The following is a 26,751-nucleotide window of genomic DNA, read 5'->3' as shown; positions in this document are numbered from 1 at the left end:
GCCCCTGACAATTGTGAGCAATGTCTGAGCAAGTTTATATCTATCAGCTGCTTACAACCTGATTTTAGTTTAGCGATTCAATATTATTAACCCATTTATTGAACTTGCCTACCAAAGATATTCATGTTAACCTCTTCAATACCATATAGCACAAATAAAGGTGCCCATTGATCCCATGTCCTAGACTACTGTTACCAATGCAGATAGCAGTCCTCCCTGCACCAGTTAGACAATACACAATTTGGCGCTCATCTGGCTTTGTCCAGTTCCACAATCATCTGTGGCCAATGAACCATTCACTCTCCTTGAGCAGCCGCTGAGCCACACCACCACTCTTGCAGGTCGCCCACCAGAGTTCTTCACTGACAAAGACAAACCGAAAAGTTGGTTTCACCACAAAAGATTGAGAAATAAAATAAGAGAATGGCATAACCTGATGGTTATGGGCCTCAGACAACAGATATTGCTTAACCCTGTGCATAAAGGATGTGGTCCAAATCTCTGGGAATCTGTTACAGTTTAAAAGTGTCTGGTCGGTTATTGGATCCACTTGATGTAATGGGTTTAATGAGAAACCTCCTCACCTCAAACTGGTGAGTCCATGCTTACAGACCTCCAAGCACCAAATCCCTGCTTCTGTCTAGCAAGTATGAGCTAACCATGCATGGGAATGAGCCTTTAAAGAGCATGCACCATCCCGCTATGTTGACCTGAGAAACCCCTGACATCAGTGGGTTGCATTGTGGGAAAGCAACTACTTTTTCATTGGTGTAACAAATAGGAATGACTTGATTCTGCCTATCTAGTATGGGCTTATCTACTCTCTGTAATATTCTATAACTAGAGATGAGCGAGTACTATTCGAAACGGCAGTTTCGAATAGCACGCACCCATAGAAATGAATGGACGCAGCCAGCGCGCTGGGGGATAAGCAACAGGACGCCGGCACCGTCAGCGTGTCAGCCAGCCCCATTCATAGCTATGGGTGCGTGCTATTTGAAACTGCCGTTTCAAATAATACTCGCTCATCTCTATCTATAACCATAAATGGTTTATCTGAACGCCATCTGTGTTACACATGTCCACACCTATATGAGCTCTAAATTGGTTAAATTCACAAAATTCACAAAATCTCAAAATGTAACAAAAGCCTTGAAAAGCTGTAATTCACACCAACCCCCCAAACCGTCTCTGACTGGGTGACAGATAGTTAGCATATCACTTTGTGATTGTTGATTATAAGTAAAGTATTGCTTCTTCCTGTGAGGATATTGCTGGTTTGTCCAGCATTTTGATGGCTTTCTTGTGTATGAATCATTGGCCTGTTTGCTCGCTCTGCATTTGTCTGTTCCTCCTTATCTGTGTGACTCTGGTTACTGACTTTGACTTACTGCTAACTTCTGGACCTGCGCTGTCTGACCCTGATATCATGCCTACTTATGACTCTGAATGGATTCGATTCAGGGGTATAACTTGCGGGGGTTTAGAGGGTGCAGTCACATCGGGGCCCAGGATCCTTAGGAGGCCCATAAGCACTGGCATCAGTATTGAGATTGCAGCTTCCATATGGTCCATAAGTCAAGGAGACCCATAGATTACCCTAACCACACAAAGGTGGATTAAACTCCTTAGCAGCCGTAACCATAACTATCAAGAATTATAGGGATGAGGTAGGGGACAAAAGAATGGACTGGGGCCCACAAGATTTTAGTTACACCACTGATTCCATTTATACTAGGACCAGGTAGCAACCTGATATAGGATTAAAGGGAGATTGCATAGACAACACCCTTGGGAATGGCCCAAAGCAGAGTTAGTTATGTTGCACTGTCCGCTACAATCTGGACATGACCAGCTAAACGGACAGGAAAGGAAGGGCACTTATTTATATCTTTGGAGCAAGGAGATAGTGGTTAAAACCTAGTAAATATTGCAGTGATATATATGTCACAAAATACACAATTTATGCACATGTCTCATTGCCCTCAGTGTTTTTACATATTTCTTTCTCTACTTGCTAAGTTTATCCAAACCCGGAAATTATACACATTTGCTCAAAAAATGTCACTGATTCTGAAAATGACTGTAAAAGCTCATTTGTACAAATAGAGCAGAGATCTAATGCTGGAAAATGAGTGTTCAGAAGTTACTCACCCCCAGGTGCATGCATCTGTCATACGTTGTGCAAGCTACATTTGATTTCTACCGTTAATGACACCTCATGTGTCATAAGCAGGAGATTAGATCTGTAACACCTGTCTAACACACTGAAAATGACATTTTATGCCTGATTTGGTAAAATTAGAGGTTGCAGCGTTCCCTAGACTAAGTCTTCTATATGGCAGGCTTTCATACATGGTGAAGGTTATAGGGTTGTTACTGGAACACGTAGTGATGGAGCTTCGGGTATTTACATACTTGGATTTCTATATATCACTGTGAGATAGCCAAGTAGATCTAGAATAAGGCTGATAAAATCAAAAAACATTCTCAGATCATATATACTGTAAAGTCAGATCCAATGGGACCTCTGAGCAAAAGGAGACCAGCCCTGGTCCTAGTTAGAGATTAGCGAGTTGATATGTAATAAACCAGATTCAACCCTAATTTTCCAAAAGTTTTGGACTCAATCCAAACCTTAAACTTTGTTAGTTTATCATTCATAAATTGGAAGTAAAAATATTATATTCCAGGGTCTGAAGAATAGGTGGTGGCCCCGGGAAGGTGTAAAGAAATAAACTGTTATACTCACCTTCTCTGGCCTCCTCTGAACATCCTTGCAGTGTCCAGGGTTCCTTGGATGACATTGTGGACCAAAGGTCATCCAATCACAGTCCTTTGCAGTCACATGGGGCGTGTCAATATCATGACACTTAAAGAAGCCTGGAAAAAGCCAGAAAAGAACCCAGAGGGAGTCCCGGAGCCGAAGGAGGCCGAGAAGAGATGAGGAAAGGTGGGTATAACTGTGTATTTTTCCACAATTCCTCTGGTTCCAATTATTACAAACTGGGAATATTTGATTGAAAGGTTTGGGACTATATGTCTTTGATGTGTCCACCTCTAAAAGTAACCCATGGTTTTTAACCACTTGTTATCGATTTATTGCTCTTAAAATTCCTGGGTGACAAAGTCATAGCTAATGTAGGAGCCCTTTTCACTACAGAATCTCATTGGATATTACATTTCTTAAAATATACGGCATGTAATTATACACAAAGGTCCCTTACCTTTCAAGCAAAAAGAACCGGAACTACATTCAACATAAAACATTATATTAACTGCAATTCAGATAATGTGACCCCTCCTCATGTAGAGGAGGGGTCACATAGACAACATGCACATAGGGCTTTATAAGGAAGTCGTCCATACTTATTTAGTATGATATGAGTAAGGTGTGGTGCCGAAAAGCATAAGCAGGAGTTTTTTTTTTACTTCATGCTAGTGGAATTTTATCCATGTGAATAATGGTGAAATCTTACTTGGAAGAAAAAACGCGCTGGAGTATTTTTATTCTTAATTTTTGTTGTTCAATTAGGGCTCATTCACATCTGCATCCTAGTCTCTGTTCATCTGGATGTCACAGGACCAGAAACAGTCTGCTTAATGATAGACAACAATGACTGTAATGGGGTCCATTGGGTGTCTGTTATAATTGTCCTAAAATTGCCAGATGAAAAAATCAGGGATTTCTGATGGACTCTATGTCGGATGGACACACAACACACATGTAAAGTTAGTTTATATCCCGCTATATAATCTTGAACTGTGAATAAAGTTTTGGGATTCAGTATTTCAGTTCTGATATCTGTCAATATTTGCTATATATCATTTACAGGATATACAAATGTAGCAAATTTTAACATAACCGTTAAGATAACTAAATATTCCAGGCAACCCTCTTTCATTGCCTTTCATTGTAGTCCCATGTATAGTAAAAAATTCTTTGAGATGAACCACCCAAAATTGAATGAAAAGGTGGTCTTCTAGAAATGTGGTCCTCTCAAAGTAGATGGGTAGTATGAATCACAAAAACTCCCTTACAAAAAATGTGGTCTGGATAAGGAGGCGGCCTTGTATAAGAAGAGATCTTTCGAGGAGTGTTTTCTAAGGTAGAGGGATGACATTGTGGAGCACATTTGGTGTAAGGATCGTTTTTGGTGGCAAACATGTGCCATACACTTCAATCCCTACCTCACTCACCAACAGAGCTGGGAACGCCTCGGCCCAACAGGTTCATTCTAACTCCTGCCACTTTTCTGGCATGAGTTGTAATGGAAATCTACACCAGTTCCTAACTGGTGCAGATTTCCATTCTGGCACAGGGACATTCGACTAATTTATGAAGAGGCCACAGCTCCTTCATATCTCTTGTTCATCTGCGCCAGTTGGGGCCTTTATAAAGACTAGCATACACTACGCCAGTCACTTTCATACAAAGCGACTACACTAGACACTTATTGTTCGTGTTAAACAAACTTTCCTTACAGCAAAATGGAAGTTTTTTTGGCGAAAGCTACGCCTGTCTGTATATTCAGTATTGTCTATAGGAAATTTGAAAGATTTATGAGTTCATTTGCAAACGTGTATCAGGCGTACAACATATACATTATGCCTAATTAATCCAAAAGAGTTATTGACCCACATGGTTGGTCATCTAATTGCCAGCAACAATCCAAGCTGTGCCAACCTGCTGCTCAATATAACATGTAAGACTGTAACTGAAACTTTGGCGCTTCTTACTTTGTTTAGGAAGGAGCCTTAGGTGATTTGTTCTTATTAAAATCAAATACTTCTTGTAAGTTGCTCAGCAGTTAACATTCCTGTCCTAATGTATCTTCATCCATAGCGCTTATCATAACGCCAACCTCAGATTTCCAGTAGTGATCCATGCGCGGCGGCCAGCGGCCTGCACTTCTGATCAACAAATGTAATTATCATATTCAATATTGCTCGTGGCTGTTGTAAGTCAATTGATTCTGTGTAACGAGACATCCAGACAGATATGTCGATAACTGGAGGTCTTAGCGCCACGGAGTGTGTTCGGCTACAGGTAGAGGGAGGCTGTTTAATTAGCTTTTGTTCTTACACCGATTGAAAATTAACCCTGGAAAAGCAAGGCATGCTGGGTCATTCTGCCGCTACTTGGGTTAAACACATTCAATTGCTTGTTAACACTGCACAGCTCATTAATTCCAAATAATATAATCACACTGATGAAAGCAATTTCCCTCCGTGCTCAGTACTGGCCTGTGCCGTGTCAGTGCAGGAGTCAGGGGCCTAGTTTTATGATCACGGCCCTATCAGAAGCCTAGGCCCAAGTGTTCAATAAAGATAGAGAAAAGCCACTAGGAGATTATGGATATTTTTTCTTTGAATTACCCCATTTGCTCTAAAATATGCATATACGTAGGTGGTGCCAAAAGATAACAAAGATGAGATGTAAATAATATTTTAAAAAATCCAATTTTTAGGCTACGGTTGCATCTTAACCCCTAATTTCTACCTCCAAGCAAGAGCTGAAGCCCAAAGCAGTACATCATGCTAGTGAAACCCATGACTTTTGGATATGGGATGGACCCTCACTCCTTCCTAAAACCACCCAAACTACAGTAAACATTGACTGGGTGTCAAAATGGACACAATTCTATTAAACTCACAGAAGTAAAATAATGACAGAAGGAGTCAGGTGCAGTGCTAGACCATTGGGATTCACGAATACTGTGAGATCCCCAGCTGTCTGACATACAGCACCCGGCCAGACAGCAATAAATAAATAAAGGGGGGCAGCACGCTCCGGCTTGCAATTGTAGCAGAGCCAGTACACTTTAAGGGCACCAATGACCATGTGCCTAACCACTGTGCCCGCCTCTGGATGACGTTACTATTACGACATTCTTCAGGCTGGCCATTTCTAAAGCTCAGCCTGTTCACCACCATGAGGTTTAACCTCCTCTATTAGTTAAAATAAGTCCACAATAACTTGCCTGCAACTTCCACCTGACTCCTCAACCGCAAAAGTAAAGCTGTTCACCAATGGACTATGTGACATGTAACGCTTTATTACATACGACTGACTCCCTGTATATATTTTTTTTTACTTAATATTAATTACATTTATTTATTTACACACTTATTGCCAATGCCAGGAACAAATAACTCAAAAACTAAATATTCAAGCAAATGCCACAAAATATGGCAAACCCCAGACTCACGAAGAGTCATTTTACAGCACTCAGGAGAGGGAAAAACCCTGTGAAGGAAACCTCTAGGGAACCATGGCTGGAGGACTGCCAACAATAACTCATCAAATTCTTCTTAGAATTGTATATATGACAAGCAACACAATTACAATATCAAACAAAGAAATGATACAATAAAACATAATACATAGAGATGAGTGAGTAGTACTCGATCGAGTAGGTGTTCGATCGAATTCTACGGTATTCGAAATACTTGTACTCGATCTAATACTACTAGCTGTTCGAAGTTAAGATTCGATGCAGAACCAGCGTTGATTGGCAGAATTCTATACATTGCCAATCAATGCTGGTTCTTCTCTTACCTTTAGAAGTCTTCTCCCTGTGCAGCGTGCCCGTGTCCTCTTCCAGCTCTGCATTCACTCTGCTTAGGCATTGGGCCTGGGCAGAGCCGACTGCGCATGTCTGCGCTACAGAAAAATGGCCGCTTACACTGTAAGCAGCCATTTTCTTTTAGCGCGTGTAGGCCCGATGCCTAGCAGAGTGAATTCAAGGCCGGAAGAGGACGCGGGGACGCTGCACAGGGAGAAGAATCCAGCCGGACCCTCACTCATGGACTTGGTAAGTAGAATTTGATTGAATGTTGCATACCCCTGAAATGAGCATTTCCCCCCATAGACTATAATGGGGTTCGAAACCCGTTCGAACAGTCGAACAGTGTGTGGCTGTTCGAATTGGATTTCGAACCTTGATCATTTTAGTGTTCGCTCATGTCTAATAATACAGGTAAATGGGAAAACAGCAATTGTAAAATAGTGATTAAAAGAGGGCGGTCGGGAGGGAAATGCTTCATCCAGGTCTTGTGATGAGAGGAATAGGAGAAGATGGATGAGACAGGAAGTGACATCTATTCCTAAACCCCTCCCTCTGTACAGTAACACACTAGGCACCATATACTATGCACAAAGCGCAAATGCTTATTTTCCCCATTTGTACATACAGTGCCTACAAGTAGTATTCAACCCCCTGCAGATTTAGCAGGTTTACACATTCGGAATTAACTTGGCATTGTGACATTTGGACTGTAGATCAGCCTGGAAGTGTGAAATGCACTGCAGCAAAAAAAGAATGTTATTTCTTTGTTTATTTTTTTTTTAAATTGTGAAAAGTTTATTCAGAGAGTCATTTATTATTCAACCCCTCAGACCACCAGAATTCTGTTTGGTTCCCCTAAAGTATTAAGAAGTAGTTCAGGCACAAATAACAATGAGCTTCACATGTTTGGATTAATTCTCTCTTTTTCCAGCCTTTTCTGACTATTTAAGACCCTCCCCAAACTTGTGAACAGCACTCATACATGGTCAACATGGGAAAGACAAAGGAGCATTCCAAGGCCATCAGAGACAAGATCGTGGAGGATCACAAGGCTGGCAAGGGGTACAAAACCCTTTCCAAGGAGTTGGGCCTACCTGTCTCCACTGTTGGGAGCATCATCCGGACGTGGAAGGCTTATGGAACTACTGTTAGCCTTCCGCGGCCTGGACAGCCTTTGAAAGTTTCCTCCCGTGCCGAGGCCAGGCTTGTCCGAAGAGTCAAGGCTAACCCAAGGACAACAAGGAAGGAGCTCCGGGAAGATCTCATGGCAGTGGGGACATTGGTTTCAGTCAATACCATAAGTAACGTACTGCACCGCAATGGTCTCCGTTCCAGACGAGCCCGTAAGGTACCTTTACTTTCAAAGCGTCATGTCAAGGCTCATCTATAGTTTGCTCATGATCACTTGGAGGACTCTGAGACAGACTGGTTCAAGGTTCTCTGGTCTGATGAGACCAAGATCGAGATCTTTGGTGCCAACCACACACGTGACATTTGGAGACTGGATGGCACTGCATACGACCCCAAGAATACCATCCCTACAGTCAAGCATGGTGGTGGCAGCATCATGCTGTGGGGCTGCTTCTCAGCCAAGGGGCCTGGCCATCTGGTCCGCATCCATGGGAAGATGGATAGCACGACCTACCTGGAGATTTTGGCCAAGAACCTCCGCTCCTCCATCAAGGATCTTAAGATAGGTCATCATTTCATCTTCCAACAAGACAACGACCCAAAGCACACAGCCAAGAAAACCAAGGCCTGGTTCAAGAGGGAAAAATCAAGGTGTTGCAGTGGCCTAGTCAGTCTCCTGACCTTAACCCAATTGAAAACTTGTGGAAGGAGCTCAAGATTAAAGTCCCCATGAGACACCCAAAGAACCTAGATAACTTGGAGAAGATCTGCATGGAGGAGTGGGCCAAGATAACTCCAGAGACCTGTGCCGGCCTGATCAGGTCTTATAAAAGACGATTATTAGCTGGAATTGCAAACAAGGGTTATTCCACAAAATATTAAACTTAGGGGTTGAATAATAATTGACCCACACTTTTATGTTTAACATTTATTAAAATTTAACTGAGCAACATAACTTTTTGGTTTGTAAGATTTATGCATCTGTTAATAAATCCTGCTCTTGTTTGAAGTTTGAAGGCTCTAACTTATTTTCATCTTATCAAACTTGCTAAATCTGCAGGGGGTTGAATACTACTTGTAGGCACTGTACATTCAACAAGATGGTGTGGATGCCTTTATAGAGAGTAATAAGTATCACAAATTGTGCCGTACTTACTTACAGATTTCTGTAGATGGGACATTCATTCAGAGGGTTATTCTGATTATTTGGATTTGGGAACTTTTTCAACCTTATCAAATATAGTTTATAATTATCAAAGTAAATAGGAGGTAGCAGGGGAACTTCCTTTTGTCATATATACAAGCATCTGACAACGTTTGGTAGAACTTTCCCATCTAATACATATTAGAGTTTAGTGTTGGGTGAACCTCACAAGATTTGTTTGGAAGTTTTTTTTTGGTTTTGTTTCATTACTATTATAATATTCTGGGGTCTCATCAGACCTGGGGACAAGGAGATATGAGTAATCATAACCAACAGTGTTGCTCACTTCTCCTGGGCTTCGCTGCTTTTTCTACCAGATTGCCAAATTCAGTGCAATCATCTTGACTTTGGCAAGCGCCATGCCTCACAGGTCTCACAGGACCCCTGGGACATTAAGGAGGCTAAAAGAAGCCTAAAGAGGACAGGTCTGTGCCACAACGGAGCCCAGGAGAGGTAAGACTGTTTGTTATGTCTACTCACCTCCCCTAGTATTCAGTTTATTTTACTCTTTGGTCTAAATAGACTTCGGAGTACAATAGTGTTTTTTGGCACCAAAAAATATTGTAACAAACCCAACTCGACAAATTGGTTCATTTAACCCTATTAGAAATATACAAGTATTTTGTAAATTGGAATTCAATTTTGCAACAAATAGAAGGATAACAACAAGAACAAGACATAAGGTTTGGATTGTTCTTATTTTTAAGTCTGTGAAGAATTGAATATTCAGTATACATAGTATACATAGAGAGCAAGACAAGTCGGACTTGCTGTTATTTAATGTGTTTTTTATGATGATACTGTATGTTGTCCATCAGGCTGCAAGTTACGGTTTATAAGTATTTCTGTTATAACATAATCTCTCATCGGATTAAGAGATTTTCTTTCTCTTTCATGAAAGAGAGTGACATCTTTGATAGCTTTAGGACACTGTCTTTAGAAAATGATCGACTCACACAATAAAGCTACAGCTGGTGATGTCAGCGAGAACTTGTTATCAAATACATGAAAAGAGGGATTGCAGCCTGAACTAGCAGAAGGAAATATTACTTCCACATTTACTATTGATTTTCTTATAATTGATTTTGCTATTTTTAGCTATATTTCATCCGCAGAAACAAATAAATGGAAAGCTGTTTATAAGAATGTTGCCAAAGTTCTAGATATAGAAAACCTGAGGGCTTTACCACTTTAATTCCTCTGGGAATGCATTGAATGAGGATATGCACATTGTGTTTCGCCTTGAAATCCTGGTAATCGAGTTTACAGACATTTTGCATCTGTGTTTCTTTACTATTCCTTCTGTAATTCTCTTAATATTACCATTTTGAGTGATTATTTCTGTTGTCTTTATAAAACTATGTCTGTAGGCTGTAAAGCATAGCCACAACTCATTAAAGGAATCTTCCACCTTATAACATGATAACATATCCCTAGGACATGCCATCTCTTTATAAATGATTAGTCACAGATCCAAAATCCTTAAAGGGGTATTCCCACGTCGCATACTCACCAGTCTTCACTGCTGTAAAATCTTCTTTCTTCCTGGTTTCTTGCGTCATTTGGTGGGCGGGGTTTCACATGCAACCTGCCATTTAGCTCCACCCCAAATTAGCGTGTAGCTCCACCAACCACATAGCGTGTCCTATGGGGCAGCTGAAGGGCCTGTGATGTCATCAAAGGTCCTCAAAAACACTATATACACAATATTGGACTATGAAGTACAGGCAGGAGCAACTCCATTTTGTGTTACATACAGAGACTGCCTGTCTCTGCCATAATGAACACAATTGAATTAGCTAGCCTGATAAATGGGAGAACAGAAGATGTTCATAAATGTAAGCAGCTCCTCTCCCCTATCTGAGAGCAGGGAGCTAGGTCATGTGGTGTAGACACAGGAATAGCTAGAAACACAGGCTCGCTCCCGTGCACTTAGCCCCTCCTCCCTCCCCCCTGAGAGCAACAGATACATCACTTGACTTTTGAGCAGATAAGTCAGGGCTGTGTCAAAAATGAATTGAATAAAGTAAGATAGTGGACAAACAAAGTAGTTCTGCTTAAGCAATGTATTTAGGAAAAGTCTTACATCCACATTAACTAGCAGTATAGATAGGATCCTTGTGATGGGACAACCCCTTTAACTACAGTGCCCCATGGGAGATAAGATGAGTGTGAGTTTGATCACCTGGGTCCAGCTTATAGAACCTTCCAGGGTTGACGAAATGGACAAATAAACATCCCCAAAGTTGGATAATACAAGGTGCAGACTGCACTTGACCACATTGTGAAAGTAGGGTCCCAATCCAGTGTATCAAATATAGGGTAGTGTTTATTCACATAGATAAAGCAGAGCAACAATTCGGCCTTTCATATACGGCCTTCACCAGGCTCAAGAGGCAGAAAATAATAAACTCCAAGGTAGTTGTATCGTAAATAACGCTTTCCCAAAGAAAACAGGCTAAGGGTACTGCTCAATATATTCCATAGGGACCTCAGGTTAGTCAGAGTGGCCATAGAGGGGATTACGATTAGAGATGAGCGAACACTAAAATGTTCGAGGTTCGAAATTCGATTCGAACAGCCGCTCAATGTTCGTGTGTTCGAACGGGTTTCGAACCCCATTATAGTCTATGGGGAACAGATACTCGTTAAGGGGGAAACCCAAATCCGTGTCTGGAGGGTCACCAAGTCCACTATGACACCCCAGGAAATGATGCCAACACCTCTGGAATGACACTGGGACAGCAGGGGAAGCATGTCTGGGGGCATCTAACACACCAAAGACCCTCTATTACCCCAACATCACAGCCTAACAACTACACACTTTACACACTCAATACCACCTCTCTGACAGTAGGAAAACACCTTGAAACATGTGTATTTGGCACTTGCAGTGAGGAGAGCTTGTCACCAGCAGTGAATTTGGCCCTTGTAGTAAGTTGAGGTTGGCACCAACATTTGTTTTGAAAATCAGGGTGGATTGAGCCTCTAACCAGCAGAGTTTGGGCAAATTCATGGTGGAGGGAGCCTCTAAACACCCCAGTTTGGGCAAATTCATGGTGGAGGGAGCCTCTAAAAACCCCAGTTTGGACCAATTCATGGTGGAGGGAGCCTCTAACCAGCCCAGTTTGGGCAAATTCATGGTGGAGGGAGCCTCTAAAAAACCCAGTTTGGACCAATTCATGGTGGAGGGAGCCTCTAACCAGCCCAGTTTGGGCAAATTCATGGTGGAGGGAGCCTCTAACCAGCCCAGTTTGGACCAATTAATGGTGGAGGGAGCCTCTAACCAGCCCAGTTTGAACCAATTCATGGTGGAGGGAGCCTCTAAACAGCCCAGTTTGGGCAAATTCATGGTGGAGGGAGCCTCTAAAAAACCCAGTTTGGACCAATTCATGGTGGAGGGAGCCTCTAACCAGCCCAGTTTGGACCAATTAATGGTGGAGGGAGCCTCTAACCAGCCCAGTTTGGACCAATTCATGGTGGAGGGAGCCTCTAAACAGCCAAGTTTTGGGAAATTCATGGTGGAGGGAGCCTCTAACCAGCCCAGTTTGGACCAATTCATGGTGGAGGGAGCCTCTAAACAGCCAAGTTTTGGGAAATTCATGGTGGAGGGAGCCTCTAACCAGCCCAGTTTGGACCAATTCATGGTGGAGGGAGCCTCTAAAAAACCCAGTTTGGACCAATTCATGGTGGAGGGAGCCTCTAAACAGCCCAGTTTGGGCAAATTCATGGTGGAGGGAGCCTCTAACCAGCCCAGTTTGGACCAATTAATGGTGGAGGGAGCCTCTAAACAGCCCAGTTTGGGCAAATTCATGGTGGAGGGAGCCTCTAACCAGCCCAGTTTGGACCAATTCATGGTGGAGGGAGCCTCTAACCAGCCCAGTTTGGGCAAATTCATGGTGGAGGGAGCCTCTAAAAAACCCAGTTTGGACCAATTCATGGTGGAGGGAGCCTCTAACCAGCCCAGTTTGGGCAAATTCATGGTGGAGGGAGCCTCTAACCAGCCCAGTTTGGACCAATTAATGGTGGAGGGAGCCTCTAACCAGCCCAGTTTGGACCAATTCATGGTGGAGGGAGCCTCTAACCAGCCCAGTTTGGACCAATTAATGGTGGAGGGAGCCTCTAAACAGCCAAGTTTTGGGAAATTCATGGTGGAGGGAGCCTCTAACCAGCCCAGTTTGGACCAATTCATGGTGGAGGGAGCCTCTAAACAGCCCAGTTTGGGCAAATTCATGGTGGAGGGAGCCTCTAAAAAACCCAGTTTGGACCAATTCATGGTGGAGGGAGCCTCTAATTAGCCCAGTTTGGACCAATTAATTGTGGAGGGAGCCTCTAACCAGCCCAGTTTGGACCAATTAATGGTGGAGGGAGCCTCTAAACAGCCCAGTTTGGGCAAATTCATGGTGGAGGGAGCCTCTAACCAGCCCAGTTTGGACCAATTAATGGTGGAGGGAGCCTCTAACCAGCCCAGTTTGGACCAATTAATGGTGGAGGGAGCCTCTAACCACCCCAGTTTGGACCAATTCATGGTGGAGGGAGCCTCTAACCAGCCCAGTTTGGACCAATTCATGGTGGAGGGAGCCTCTAAAAAACCCAGTTTGGACCAATTCATGGTGGAGGGAGCCTCTAAACAGCCCAGTTTGGGCAAATTCATGGTGGAGGGAGCCTCTAAAAAACCCAGTTTGGACCAATTCATGGTGGAGGGAGCCTCTAACCAGCCCAGTTTGGACCAATTAATGGTGGAGGGAGCCTCTAAACAGCCAAGTTTGGACCAATTCATGGTGGAGGGAGCCTCTAAAAACCCCAGTTTGGACCAATTCATGGTGGAGGGAGCCTCTAACCAGCCCAGTTTGGACCAATTAATGGTGGAGGGAGCCTCTAACCAGCCCAGTTTGGACCAATTAATGGTGGAGGGAGCCTCTAACCACCCCAGTTTGGACCAATTCATGGTGGAGGGAGCCTCTAAACAGCCAAGTTTGGACCAATTCATGGTGAAGGGAGCCTCTAAAAACCCGTTTGGACCAATTCATGGTGGAGGGAGCCTCTAACCAGCCCAGTTTGGGCAAATTCATGGTGGAGGGAGCCTCTAAACAGCCCAGTTTGGGCAAATTCATGGTGGAGGGAGCCTCTAACCAGCCCAGTTTGGACCAATTAATGGTGGAGGGAGCCTCTAACCAGCCCAGTTTGGACCAATTAATGGTGGAGGGAGCCTCTAACCACCCCAGTTTGGACCAATTCATGGTGGAGGGAGCCTCTAAACAGCCAAGTTTGGACCAATTCATGGTGGAGGGAGCCTCTAAAAACCCCAGTTTGGACCAATTCATGGTGGAGGGAGCCTCTAACCAGCCCAGTTTGGACCAATTCATGGTGGAGGGAGCCTCTAAACAGCCAAGTTTTGGGAAATTCATGGTGGAGGGAGCCTCTAACCAGCCCAGTTTGGACCAATTCATGGTGGAGGGAGCCTCTAAAAAACCCAGTTTGGACCAATTCATGGTGGAGGGAGCCTCTAACCAGCCCAGTTTGGACCAATTCATGGTGGAGGGAGCCTCTAAACAGCCCAGTTTGGGCAAATTCATGGTGGAGGGAGCCTCTAAAAAACCCAGTTTGGACCAATTCATGGTGGAGGGAGCCTCTAATTAGCCCAGTTTGGACCAATTAATTGTGGAGGGAGCCTCTAACCAGCCCAGTTTGGACCAATTAATGGTGGAGGGAGCCTCTAAACAGCCCAGTTTGGGCAAATTCATGGTGGAGGGAGCCTCTAACCAGCCCAGTTTGGACCAATTAATGGTGGAGGGAGCCTCTAACCAGCCCAGTTTGGACCAATTAATGGTGGAGGGAGCCTCTAACCACCCCAGTTTGGACCAATTCATGGTGGAGGGAGCCTCTAACCAGCCCAGTTTGGACCAATTCATGGTGGAGGGAGCCTCTAAAAAACCCAGTTTGGACCAATTCATGGTGGAGGGAGCCTCTAAACAGCCCAGTTTGGGCAAATTCATGGTGGAGGGAGCCTCTAAAAAACCCAGTTTGGACCAATTCATGGTGGAGGGAGCCTCTAACCAGCCCAGTTTGGACCAATTAATGGTGGAGGGAGCCTCTAAACAGCCAAGTTTGGACCAATTCATGGTGGAGGGAGCCTCTAAAAACCCCAGTTTGGACCAATTCATGGTGGAGGGAGCCTCTAACCAGCCCAGTTTGGACCAATTAATGGTGGAGGGAGCCTCTAACCAGCCCAGTTTGGACCAATTAATGGTGGAGGGAGCCTCTAACCACCCCAGTTTGGACCAATTCATGGTGGAGGGAGCCTCTAAACAGCCAAGTTTGGACCAATTCATGGTGAAGGGAGCCTCTAAAAACCCGTTTGGACCAATTCATGGTGGAGGGAGCCTCTAACCAGCCCAGTTTGGGCAAATTCATGGTGGAGGGAGCCTCTAAACAGCCCAGTTTGGGCAAATTCATGGTGGAGGGAGCCTCTAACCAGCCCAGTTTGGACCAATTAATGGTGGAGGGAGCCTCTAACCAGCCCAGTTTGGACCAATTAATGGTGGAGGGAGCCTCTAACCACCCCAGTTTGGACCAATTCATGGTGGAGGGAGCCTCTAAACAGCCAAGTTTGGACCAATTCATGGTGGAGGGAGCCTCTAAAAACCCCAGTTTGGACCAATTCATGGTGGAGGGAGCCTCTAACCAGCCCAGTTTGGACCAATTAATGGTGGAGGGAGCCTCTAAACAGCCAAGTTTTGGGAAATTCATGGTGGAGGGAGCCTCTAACCAGCCCAGTTTGGACCAATTCATGGTGGAGGGAGCCTCTAAAAAACCCAGTTTGGACCAATTCATGGTGGAGGGAGCCTCTAAACAGCCCAGTTTGGGCAAATTCATGGTGGAGGGAGCCTCTAACCAGCCCAGTTTGGACCAATTAATGGTGGAGGGAGCCTCTAACCAGCCCAGTTTGGACCAATTAATGGTGGAGGGAGCCTCTAACCACCCCAGTTTGGACCAATTCATGGTGGAGGGAGCCTCTAACCAGCCCAGTTTGGACCAATTCATGGTGGAGGGAGCCTCTAAAAAACCCAGTTTGGACCAATTCATGGTGGAGGGAGCCTCTAAACAGCCCAGTTTGGGCAAATTCATGGTGGAGGGAGCCTCTAAAAAACCCAGTTTGGACCAATTCATGGTGGAGGGAGCCTCTAACCAGCCCAGTTTGGACCAATTAATGGTGGAGGGAGCCTCTAAACAGCCAAGTTTGGACCAATTCATGGTGGAGGGAGCCTCTAAAAACCCCAGTTTGGACCAATTCATGGTGGAGGGAGCCTCTAACCAGCCCAGTTTGGACCAATTAATGGTGGAGGGAGCCTCTAACCAGCCCAGTTTGGACCAATTAATGGTGGAGGGAGCCTCTAACCACCCCAGTTTGGACCAATTCATGGTGGAGGGAGCCTCTAAACAGCCAAGTTTGGACCAATTCATGGTGAAGGGAGCCTCTAAAAACCCGTTTGGACCAATTCATGGTGGAGGGAGCCTCTAACCAGCCCAGTTTGGGCAAATTCATGGTGGAGGGAGCCTCTAAACAGCCCAGTTTGGGCAAATTCATGGTGGAGGGAGCCTCTAACCAGCCCAGTTTGGACCAATTAATGGTGGAGGGAGCCTCTAACCAGCCCAGTTTGGACCAATTAATGGTGGAGGGAGCCTCTAACCACCCCAGTTTGGACCAATTCATGGTGGAGGGAGCCTCTAAACAGCCAAGTTTGGACCAATTCATGGTGGAGGGAGCCTCTAAAAACCCCAGTTTGGACCAATTCATGGTGGAGGGAGCCTCTAACCAGCCCAGTTTGGACCAATTCATGGTGGAGGGAGCCTCTAAACAGCCAAGTTTTGGGAAATTCATGGTGGAGGGAGCCTCTAACCAGCCCAGTTTGGACCAATTCATGGTGGAGGGAGCCTCTAAAAAACCCAGTTTGGACCAATTCATGGTGGAGGGAGCCTCTAACCAGCCCAGTTTGGACCAATTCATGGTGGAGGGAGCCTCTAAACAGCCCAGTTTGGGCAAATTCATGGTGGAGGGAGCCTCTAAAAAACCCAGTTTGGACCAATTCATGGTGGAGGGAGCCTCTAATTAGCCCAGTTTGGACCAATTAATTGTGGAGGGAGCCTCTAACCAGCCCAGTTTGGACCAATTCATGGTGGAGGGAGCCTCTAAAAAACCCAGTTTGGACCAATTCATGGTGGAGGGAGCCTCTAAACAGCCCAGTTTGGGCAAATTCATGGTGGAGGGAGCCTCTAAAAAACCCAGTTTGGACCAATTCATGGTGGAGGGAGCCTCTAAACAGCCCAGTTTGGGCAAATTCATGGTGGAGGGAGCCTCTAAAAAACCCAGTTTGGACCAATTCATGGTGGAGGGAGCCTCTAACCAGCCCAGTTTGGACCAATTAATGGTGGAGGGAGCCTCTAAACAGCCAAGTTTGGACCAATTCATGGTGGAGGGAGCCTCTAAAAACCCCAGTTTGGACCAATTCATGGTGGAGGGAGCCTCTAACCAGCCCAGTTTGGACCAATTAATGGTGGAGGGAGCCTCTAACCAGCCCAGTTTGGACCAATTAATGGTGGAGGGAGCCTCTAAACAGCCAAGTTTGGACCAATTCATGGTGGAGGGAGCCTCTAAAAACCCCAGTTTGGACCAATTCATGGTGGAGGGAGCCTCTAACCAGCCCAGTTTGGACCAATTAATGGTGGAGGGAGCCTCTAAAAAACCCAGTTTGGACCAATTCATGGTGGAGGGAGCCTCTAACCAGCCCAGTTTGGACCAATTAATGGTGGAGGGAGCCTCTAAACAGCCAAGTTTGGACCAATTCATGGTGGAGGGAGCCTCTAAAAACCCCAGTTTGGACCAATTCATGGTGGAGGGAGCCTCTAACCAGCCCAGTTTGGACCAATTAATGGTGGAGGGAGCCTCTAACCAGCCCAGTTTGGACCAATTAATGGTGGAGGGAGCCTCTAACCACCCCAGTTTGGACCAATTCATGGTGGAGGGAGCCTCTAAACAGCCAAGTTTGGACCAATTCATGGTGAAGGGAGCCTCTAAAAACCCGTTTGGACCAATTCATGGTGGAGGGAGCCTCTAACCAGCCCAGTTTGGGCAAATTCATGGTGGAGGGAGCCTCTAAACAGCCCAGTTTGGGCAAATTCATGGTGGAGGGAGCCTCTAACCAGCCCAGTTTGGACCAATTAATGGTGGAGGGAGCCTCTAAAAACCCCAGTTTGGACCAATTCATGGTGGAGGGAGCCTCTAACCAGCCCAGTTTGGACCAATTAATGGTGGAGGGAGCCTCTAAACAGCCAAGTTTGGACCAATTCATGGTGGAGGGAGCCTCTAAAAACCCCAGTTTGGACCAATTCATGGTGGAGGGAGCCTCTAACCAGCCCAGTTTGGACCAATTAATGGTGGAGGGAGCCTCTAACCAGCCCAGTTTGGACCAATTAATGGTGGAGGGAGCCTCTAACCACCCCAGTTTGGACCAATTCATGGTGGAGGGAGCCTCTAAACAGCCAAGTTTGGACCAATTCATGGTGAAGGGAGCCTCTAAAAACCCGTTTGGACCAATTCATGGTGGAGGGAGCCTCTAACCAGCCCAGTTTGGGCAAATTCATGGTGGAGGGAGCCTCTAAACAGCCCAGTTTGGGCAAATTCATGGTGGAGGGAGCCTCTAACCAGCCCAGTTTGGACCAATTAATGGTGGAGGGAGCCTCTAACCAGCCCAGTTTGGACCAATTAATGGTGGAGGGAGCCTCTAACCACCCCAGTTTGGACCAATTCATGGTGGAGGGAGCCTCTAAACAGCCAAGTTTGGACCAATTCATGGTGGAGGGAGCCTCTAAAAACCCCAGTTTGGACCAATTCATGGTGGAGGGAGCCTCTAACCAGCCCAGTTTGGACCAATTAATGGTGGAGGGAGCCTCTAAACAGCCAAGTTTTGGGAAATTCATGGTGGAGGGAGCCTCTAACCAGCCCAGTTTGGACCAATTCATGGTGGAGGGAGCCTCTAAAAAACCCAGTTTGGACCAATTCATGGTGGAGGGAGCCTCTAAACAGCCCAGTTTGGGCAAATTCATGGTGGAGGGAGCCTCTAACCAGCCCAGTTTGGACCAATTAATGGTGGAGGGAGCCTCTAACCAGCCCAGTTTGGACCAATTAATGGTGGAGGGAGCCTCTAACCACCCCAGTTTGGACCAATTCATGGTGGAGGGAGCCTCTAACCAGCCCAGTTTGGACCAATTCATGGTGGAGGGAGCCTCTAAAAAACCCAGTTTGGACCAATTCATGGTGGAGGGAGCCTCTAAACAGCCCAGTTTGGGCAAATTCATGGTGGAGGGAGCCTCTAAAAAACCCAGTTTGGACCAATTCATGGTGGAGGGAGCCTCTAACCAGCCCAGTTTGGACCAATTAATGGTGGAGGGAGCCTCTAAACAGCCAAGTTTGGACCAATTCATGGTGGAGGGAGCCTCTAAAAACCCCAGTTTGGACCAATTCATGGTGGAGGGAGCCTCTAACCAGCCCAGTTTGGACCAATTAATGGTGGAGGGAGCCTCTAACCAGCCCAGTTTGGACCAATTAATGGTGGAGGGAGCCTCTAACCACCCCAGTTTGGACCAATTCATGGTGGAGGGAGCCTCTAAACAGCCAAGTTTGGACCAATTCATGGTGAAGGGAGCCTCTAAAAACCCGTTTGGACCAATTCATGGTGGAGGGAGCCTCTAACCAGCCCAGTTTGGGCAAATTCATGGTGGAGGGAGCCTCTAAACAGCCCAGTTTGGGCAAATTCATGGTGGAGGGAGCCTCTAACCAGCCCAGTTTGGACCAATTAATGGTGGAGGGAGCCTCTAACCAGCCCAGTTTGGACCAATTAATGGTGGAGGGAGCCTCTAACCACCCCAGTTTGGACCAATTCATGGTGGAGGGAGCCTCTAAACAGCCAAGTTTGGACCAATTCATGGTGGAGGGAGCCTCTAAAAACCCCAGTTTGGACCAATTCATGGTGGAGGGAGCCTCTAACCAGCCCAGTTTGGACCAATTCATGGTGGAGGGAGCCTCTAAACAGCCAAGTTTTGGGAAATTCATGGTGGAGGGAGCCTCTAACCAGCCCAGTTTGGACCAATTCATGGTGGAGGGAGCCTCTAAAAAACCCAGTTTGGACCAATTCATGGTGGAGGGAGCCTCTAACCAGCCCAGTTTGGACCAATTCATGGTGGAGGGAGCCTCTAAACAGCCCAGTTTGGGCAAATTCATGGTGGAGGGAGCCTCTAAAAAACCCAGTTTGGACCAATTCATGGTGGAGGGAGCCTCTAATTAGCCCAGTTTGGACCAATTAATTGTGGAGGGAGCCTCTAACCAGCCCAGTTTGGACCAATTAATGGTGGAGGGAGCCTCTAAACAGCCCAGTTTGGGCAAATTCATGGTGGAGGGAGCCTCTAACCAGCCCAGTTTGGACCAATTAATGGTGGAGGGAGCCTCTAACCAGCCCAGTTTGGACCAATTAATGGTGGAGGGAGCCTCTAACCACCCCAGTTTGGACCAATTCATGGTGGAGGGAGCCTCTAACCAGCCCAGTTTGGACCAATTCATGGTGGAGGGAGCCTCTAAAAAACCCAGTTTGGACCAATTCATGGTGGAGGGAGCCTCTAAACAGCCCAGTTTGGGCAAATTCATGGTGGAGGGAGCCTCTAAAAAACCCAGTTTGGACCAATTCATGGTGGAGGGAGCCTCTAACCAGCCCAGTTTGGACCAATTAATGGTGGAGGGAGCCTCTAAACAGCCAAGTTTGGACCAATTCATGGTGGAGGGAGCCTCTAAAAACCCCAGTTTGGACCAATTCATGGTGGAGGGAGCCTCTAACCAGCCCAGTTTGGACCAATTAATGGTGGAGGGAGCCTCTAACCAGCCCAGTTTGGACCAATTAATGGTGGAGGGAGCCTCTAACCACCCCAGTTTGGACCAATTCATGGTGGAGGGAGCCTCTAAACAGCCAAGTTTGGACCAATTCATGGTGAAGGGAGCCTCTAAAAACCCGTTTGGACCAATTCATGGTGGAGGGAGCCTCTAACCAGCCCAGTTTGGGCAAATTCATGGTGGAGGGAGCCTCTAAACAGCCCAGTTTGGGCAAATTCATGGTGGAGGGAGCCTCTAACCAGCCCAGTTTGGACCAATTAATGGTGGAGGGAGCCTCTAACCAGCCCAGTTTGGACCAATTAATGGTGGAGGGAGCCTCTAACCACCCCAGTTTGGACCAATTCATGGTGGAGGGAGCCTCTAAACAGCCAAGTTTGGACCAATTCATGGTGGAGGGAGCCTCTAAAAACCCCAGTTTGGACCAATTCATGGTGGAGGGAGCCTCTAACCAGCCCAGTTTGGACCAATTAATGGTGGAGGGAGCCTCTAAACAGCCAAGTTTTGGGAAATTCATGGTGGAGGGAGCCTCTAACCAGCCCAGTTTGGACCAATTCATGGTGGAGGGAGCCTCTAAAAAACCCAGTTTGGACCAATTCATGGTGGAGGGAGCCTCTAAACAGCCCAGTTTGGGCAAATTCATGGTGGAGGGAGCCTCTAACCAGCCCAGTTTGGACCAATTAATGGTGGAGGGAGCCTCTAAACAGCCCAGTTTGGGCAAATTCATGGTGGAGGGAGCCTCTAACCAGCCCAGTTTGGACCAATTCATGGTGGAGGGAGCCTCTAACCAGCCCAGTTTGGGCAAATTCATGGTGGAGGGAGCCTCTAAAAAACCCAGTTTGGACCAATTCATGGTGGAGGGAGCCTCTAACCAGCCCAGTTTGGGCAAATTCATGGTGGAGGGAGCCTCTAACCAGCCCAGTTTGGACCAATTAATGGTGGAGGGAGCCTCTAACCAGCCCAGTTTGGACCAATTCATGGTGGAGGGAGCCTCTAACCAGCCCAGTTTGGACCAATTAATGGTGGAGGGAGCCTCTAAACAGCCAAGTTTTGGGAAATTCATGGTGGAGGGAGCCTCTAACCAGCCCAGTTTGGACCAATTCATGGTGGAGGGAGCCTCTAAACAGCCCAGTTTGGGCAAATTCATGGTGGAGGGAGCCTCTAAAAAACCCAGTTTGGACCAATTCATGGTGGAGGGAGCCTCTAATTAGCCCAGTTTGGACCAATTAATTGTGGAGGGAGCCTCTAACCAGCCCAGTTTGGACCAATTAATGGTGGAGGGAGCCTCTAAACAGCCCAGTTTGGGCAAATTCATGGTGGAGGGAGCCTCTAACCAGCCCAGTTTGGACCAATTAATGGTGGAGGGAGCCTCTAACCAGCCCAGTTTGGACCAATTAATGGTGGAGGGAGCCTCTAACCACCCCAGTTTGGACCAATTCATGGTGGAGGGAGCCTCTAACCAGCCCAGTTTGGACCAATTCATGGTGGAGGGAGCCTCTAAAAAACCCAGTTTGGACCAATTCATGGTGGAGGGAGCCTCTAAACAGCCCAGTTTGGGCAAATTCATGGTGGAGGGAGCCTCTAAAAAACCCAGTTTGGACCAATTCATGGTGGAGGGAGCCTCTAACCAGCCCAGTTTGGACCAATTAATGGTGGAGGGAGCCTCTAAACAGCCAAGTTTGGACCAATTCATGGTGGAGGGAGCCTCTAAAAACCCCAGTTTGGACCAATTCATGGTGGAGGGAGCCTCTAACCAGCCCAGTTTGGACCAATTAATGGTGGAGGGAGCCTCTAACCAGCCCAGTTTGGACCAATTAATGGTGGAGGGAGCCTCTAACCACCCCAGTTTGGACCAATTCATGGTGGAGGGAGCCTCTAAACAGCCAAGTTTGGACCAATTCATGGTGAAGGGAGCCTCTAAAAACCCGTTTGGACCAATTCATGGTGGAGGGAGCCTCTAACCAGCCCAGTTTGGGCAAATTCATGGACTCCATGTCTGTACTCAACCTCTCCAATTCCTCCGCATCCTCATACTCATCCACCATAAGCGTTGCACAATTCTGCTAATACTAGGCTCCCTCCAACATGATTTCCCCCAACTCTGCTGGTTAGAGGCTCCCTCCACCCTGATTTCCACCAACTCTGCTGGTTAGAGGCTCCCTCCACCCTGCTTTCCCACAACTCTGCTGGTTAGAGGCTCCTTCCACCATGAATTTGCCCAAACTGGGCTGTTTAGAGGCTCCCTCCACCATGAATTGGTCCAAACTGGGCTGGTTAGAGGCTCCCTCCACCATTAATTGGTCCAAACTGGGCTGGTTAGAGGCTCCCTCCACCATGAATTTGCCCAAACTGGGCTGTTTAGAGGCTCCCTCCACCATGAATTTGCCCAAACTGGGCTGTTTAGAGGCTCCCTCCACCATGAATTGGTCCAAACTGGGTTGGTCCAATAACCCCAATATATTCTTTGAATTCCCAGTCAGACAATGGCACTGTATACCAGTAGTAAAAATTGTGGGTGCACGTAACCCCAATATATTCTTTGAATTCCCAGTCAGAAACTGGCACTATATGGCAGTAGCAAGAAATGAGGGTATTTGTATTCCCAATATATTCTTTGAATTCCCAGTCAGACAATGGCACTGTATACCAGTAGTAAAAATTGTGGGTGCACGTAACCCCAATATATTCTTTGAATTACCAGTCAGAAACTGGCACTATATGGCAGTAGCAAGAAATGAGGGTATTTATAACCCCAATATATTCTTTGAATTCCCAGTCAGACAATGGCACTGTATACCAGTAGTAAAAATTGTGGGTGCACGTAACCCCAATATATTCTTTGAATTCCCAGTCAGACACTGGCACTATATGGCAGTAGCAAGAAATGAGGGTATTTGTATTCCCAATATACTCTTTGAATTCCCAGTCAGACAATGGCACTGTATACCAGTAGTAAAAATTGTGGGTGCACGTAACCCCAATATATTCTTTGAATTACCAGTCAGAAACTGGCACTATATGGCAGTAGCAAGAAATGAGGGTATTTATAACCCCAATATATTCTTTGAATTCCCAGTCAGACAATGGCACTGTATACCAGTAGTAAAAATTGTGGGTGCACGTAACCCCAATATATTCTTTGAATTACCAGTCAGAAACTGGCACTATATGGCAGTAGCAAGAAATGAGGGTATTTGTATTCCCAATATACTCTTTGAATTCCCAGTCAGACAATGGCACTGTATACCAGTAGTAAAAATTGTGGGTGCACGTAACCCCAATATATTCTTTGAATTACCAGTCAGAAACTGGCACTATATGGCAGTAGCAAGAAATGAGGGTATTTATAACCCCAATATATTCTTTGAATTCCCAGTCAGACAATGGCACTGTATACCAGTAGTAAAAATTGTGGGTGCACGTAACCCCAATATATTCTTTGAATTCCCAGTCAGAAACTGGCACTATATGGCAGTAGCAAGAAATGAGGGTATTTGTATTCCCAATATACTCTTTGAATTCCCAGTCAGACAATGGCACTGTATACCAGTAGTAAAAATTGTGGGTGCACGTAACCCCAATATATTCTTTGAATTACCAGTCAGAAACTGGCACTATATGGCAGTAGCAAGAAATGAGGGTATTTATAACCCCAATATATTCTTTGAATTCCCAGTCAGACAATGGCACTGTATACCAGTAGTAAAAATTGTGGGTGCACGTAACCCCAATATATTCTTTGAATTCCCAGTCAGACACTGGCACTATATGGCAGTAGCAAGAAATGAGGGTATTTGTATTCCCAATATACTCTTTGAATTCCCAGTCAGACAATGGCACTGTATACCAGTAGTAAAAATTGTGGGTGCACGTAACCCCAATATATTCTTTGAATTACCAGTCAGAAACTGGCACTATATGGCAGTAGCAAGAAATGAGGGTATTTATAACCCCAATATATTCTTTGAATTCCCAGTCAGACAATGGCACTGTATACCAGTAGTAAAAATTGTGGGTGCACGTAACCCCAATATATTCTTTGAATTACCAGTCAGAAACTGGCACTATATGGCAGTAGCAAGAAATGAGGGTATTTGTATTCCCAATATACTCTTTGAATTCCCAGTCAGACAATGGCACTGTATACCAGTAGTAAAAATTGTGGGTGCACGTAACCCCAATATATTCTTTGAATTACCAGTCAGAAACTGGCACTATATGGCAGTAGCAAGAAATGAGGGTATTTATAACCCCAATATATTCTTTGAATTCCCAGTCAGACAATGGCACTGTATACCAGTAGTAAAAATTGTGGGTGCACGTAACCCCAATATATTCTTTGAATTCCCAGTCAGAAACTGGCACTATATGGCAGTAGCAAGAAATGAGGGTATTTGTATTCCCAATATACTCTTTGAATTCCCAGTCAGACAATGGCACTGTATACCAGTAGTAAAAATTGTGGGTGCACGTAACCCCAATATATTCTTTGAATTACCAGTCAGAAACTGGCACTATATGGCAGTAGCAAGAAATGAGGGTATTTATAACCCCAATATATTCTTTGAATTCCCAGTCAGACAATGGCACTGTATACCAGTAGTAAAAATTGTGGGTGCACGTAACCCCAATATATTCTTTGAATTCCCAGTCAGAAACTGGCACTATATGGCAGTAGCAAGAAATGAGGGTATTTGTATTCCCAATATATTCTTTGAATTCCCAGTCAGACAATGGCACTGTATACCAGTAGTAAAAATTGTGGGTGCACGTAACCCCAATATATTCTTTGAATTACCAGTCAGAAACTGGCACTATATGGCAGTAGCAAGAAATGAGGGTATTTATAACCCCAATATATTCTTTGAATTCCCAGTCAGACAATGGCACTGTATACCAGTAGTAAAAATTGTGGGTGCACGTAACCCCAATATATTCTTTGAATTCCCAGTCAGAAACTGGCACTATATGGCAGTAGCAAGAAATGAGGGTATTTGTATTCCCAATATACTCTTTGAATTCCCAGTCAGACAATGGCACTGTATACCAGTAGTAAAAATTGTGGGTGCACGTAACCCCAATATATTCTTTGAATTCCCAGTCAGAAACTGGCACTATATGGCAGTAGCAAGAAATGAGGGTATTTGTATTCCCAATATATTCTTTGAATTCCCAGTCAGACAATGGCACTGTATACCAGTAGTAAAAATTGTGGGTGTATATAGCCCCAATTCTATTGCTAGGGGACTTGCAGGGTATTTCTGGGGTGAAGGTGGGGGGGCACACCGTTGGAACGGGTATCGGGGTATATATCGGGTATACGGGAATACACTGACAGTGTATTCCATTCAGGATCCTGGGAAAGCTGGGTTGCGGCGATTGAGCCCGTCAGTGCCACGTTACACTGACAAGCTTCTCCCTGGAATTTAGCTCTTACAAGAGCTGTTGGTTGTCTTCTCCTTCCTATCCTAGCCTGTCCCTGCCTACCCAGAATCTAAGCCCTAGCTAGCTGGACGGAAACCTCCGTCCTCGGTGAATTGCAAGCTCAGAATGACGCGAAGCTGGGCGGCGCTGTTCTTTTAAATTAGAGGTCACATGTTTTCGGCAGCCAATGGGTTTTGCCTACTTTTTTCAACGTCACCGGTGTCGTAGTTCCTGTCCCACCTACCCTGCGCTGTTATTGGAGCAAAAAAGGCGCCAGGGAAGGTGGGAGGGGAATCGAGTAATGGCGCACTTTACCACGCGGTGTTCGATTCGATTCGAACATGCCGAACAGCCTAATATCCGATCGAACATGAGTTCGATAGAACACTGTTCGCTCATCTCTAATTACGATATAAAGAAAGAAGGTACACACTTCTGCAAAGTAATGCTGCTCTGAAAAACATAGGTTGTGTCTCAAATGGCAA

This window comes from Leptodactylus fuscus, chromosome 5 (assembly GCF_031893055.1).
Source record: "Leptodactylus fuscus isolate aLepFus1 chromosome 5, aLepFus1.hap2, whole genome shotgun sequence".
NCBI lineage: Eukaryota > Metazoa > Chordata > Amphibia > Anura > Leptodactylidae > Leptodactylus > Leptodactylus fuscus.
The sequence above is the reverse complement of the archived record's forward strand: the minus strand, read 5'-3'. Positions refer to the sequence as shown.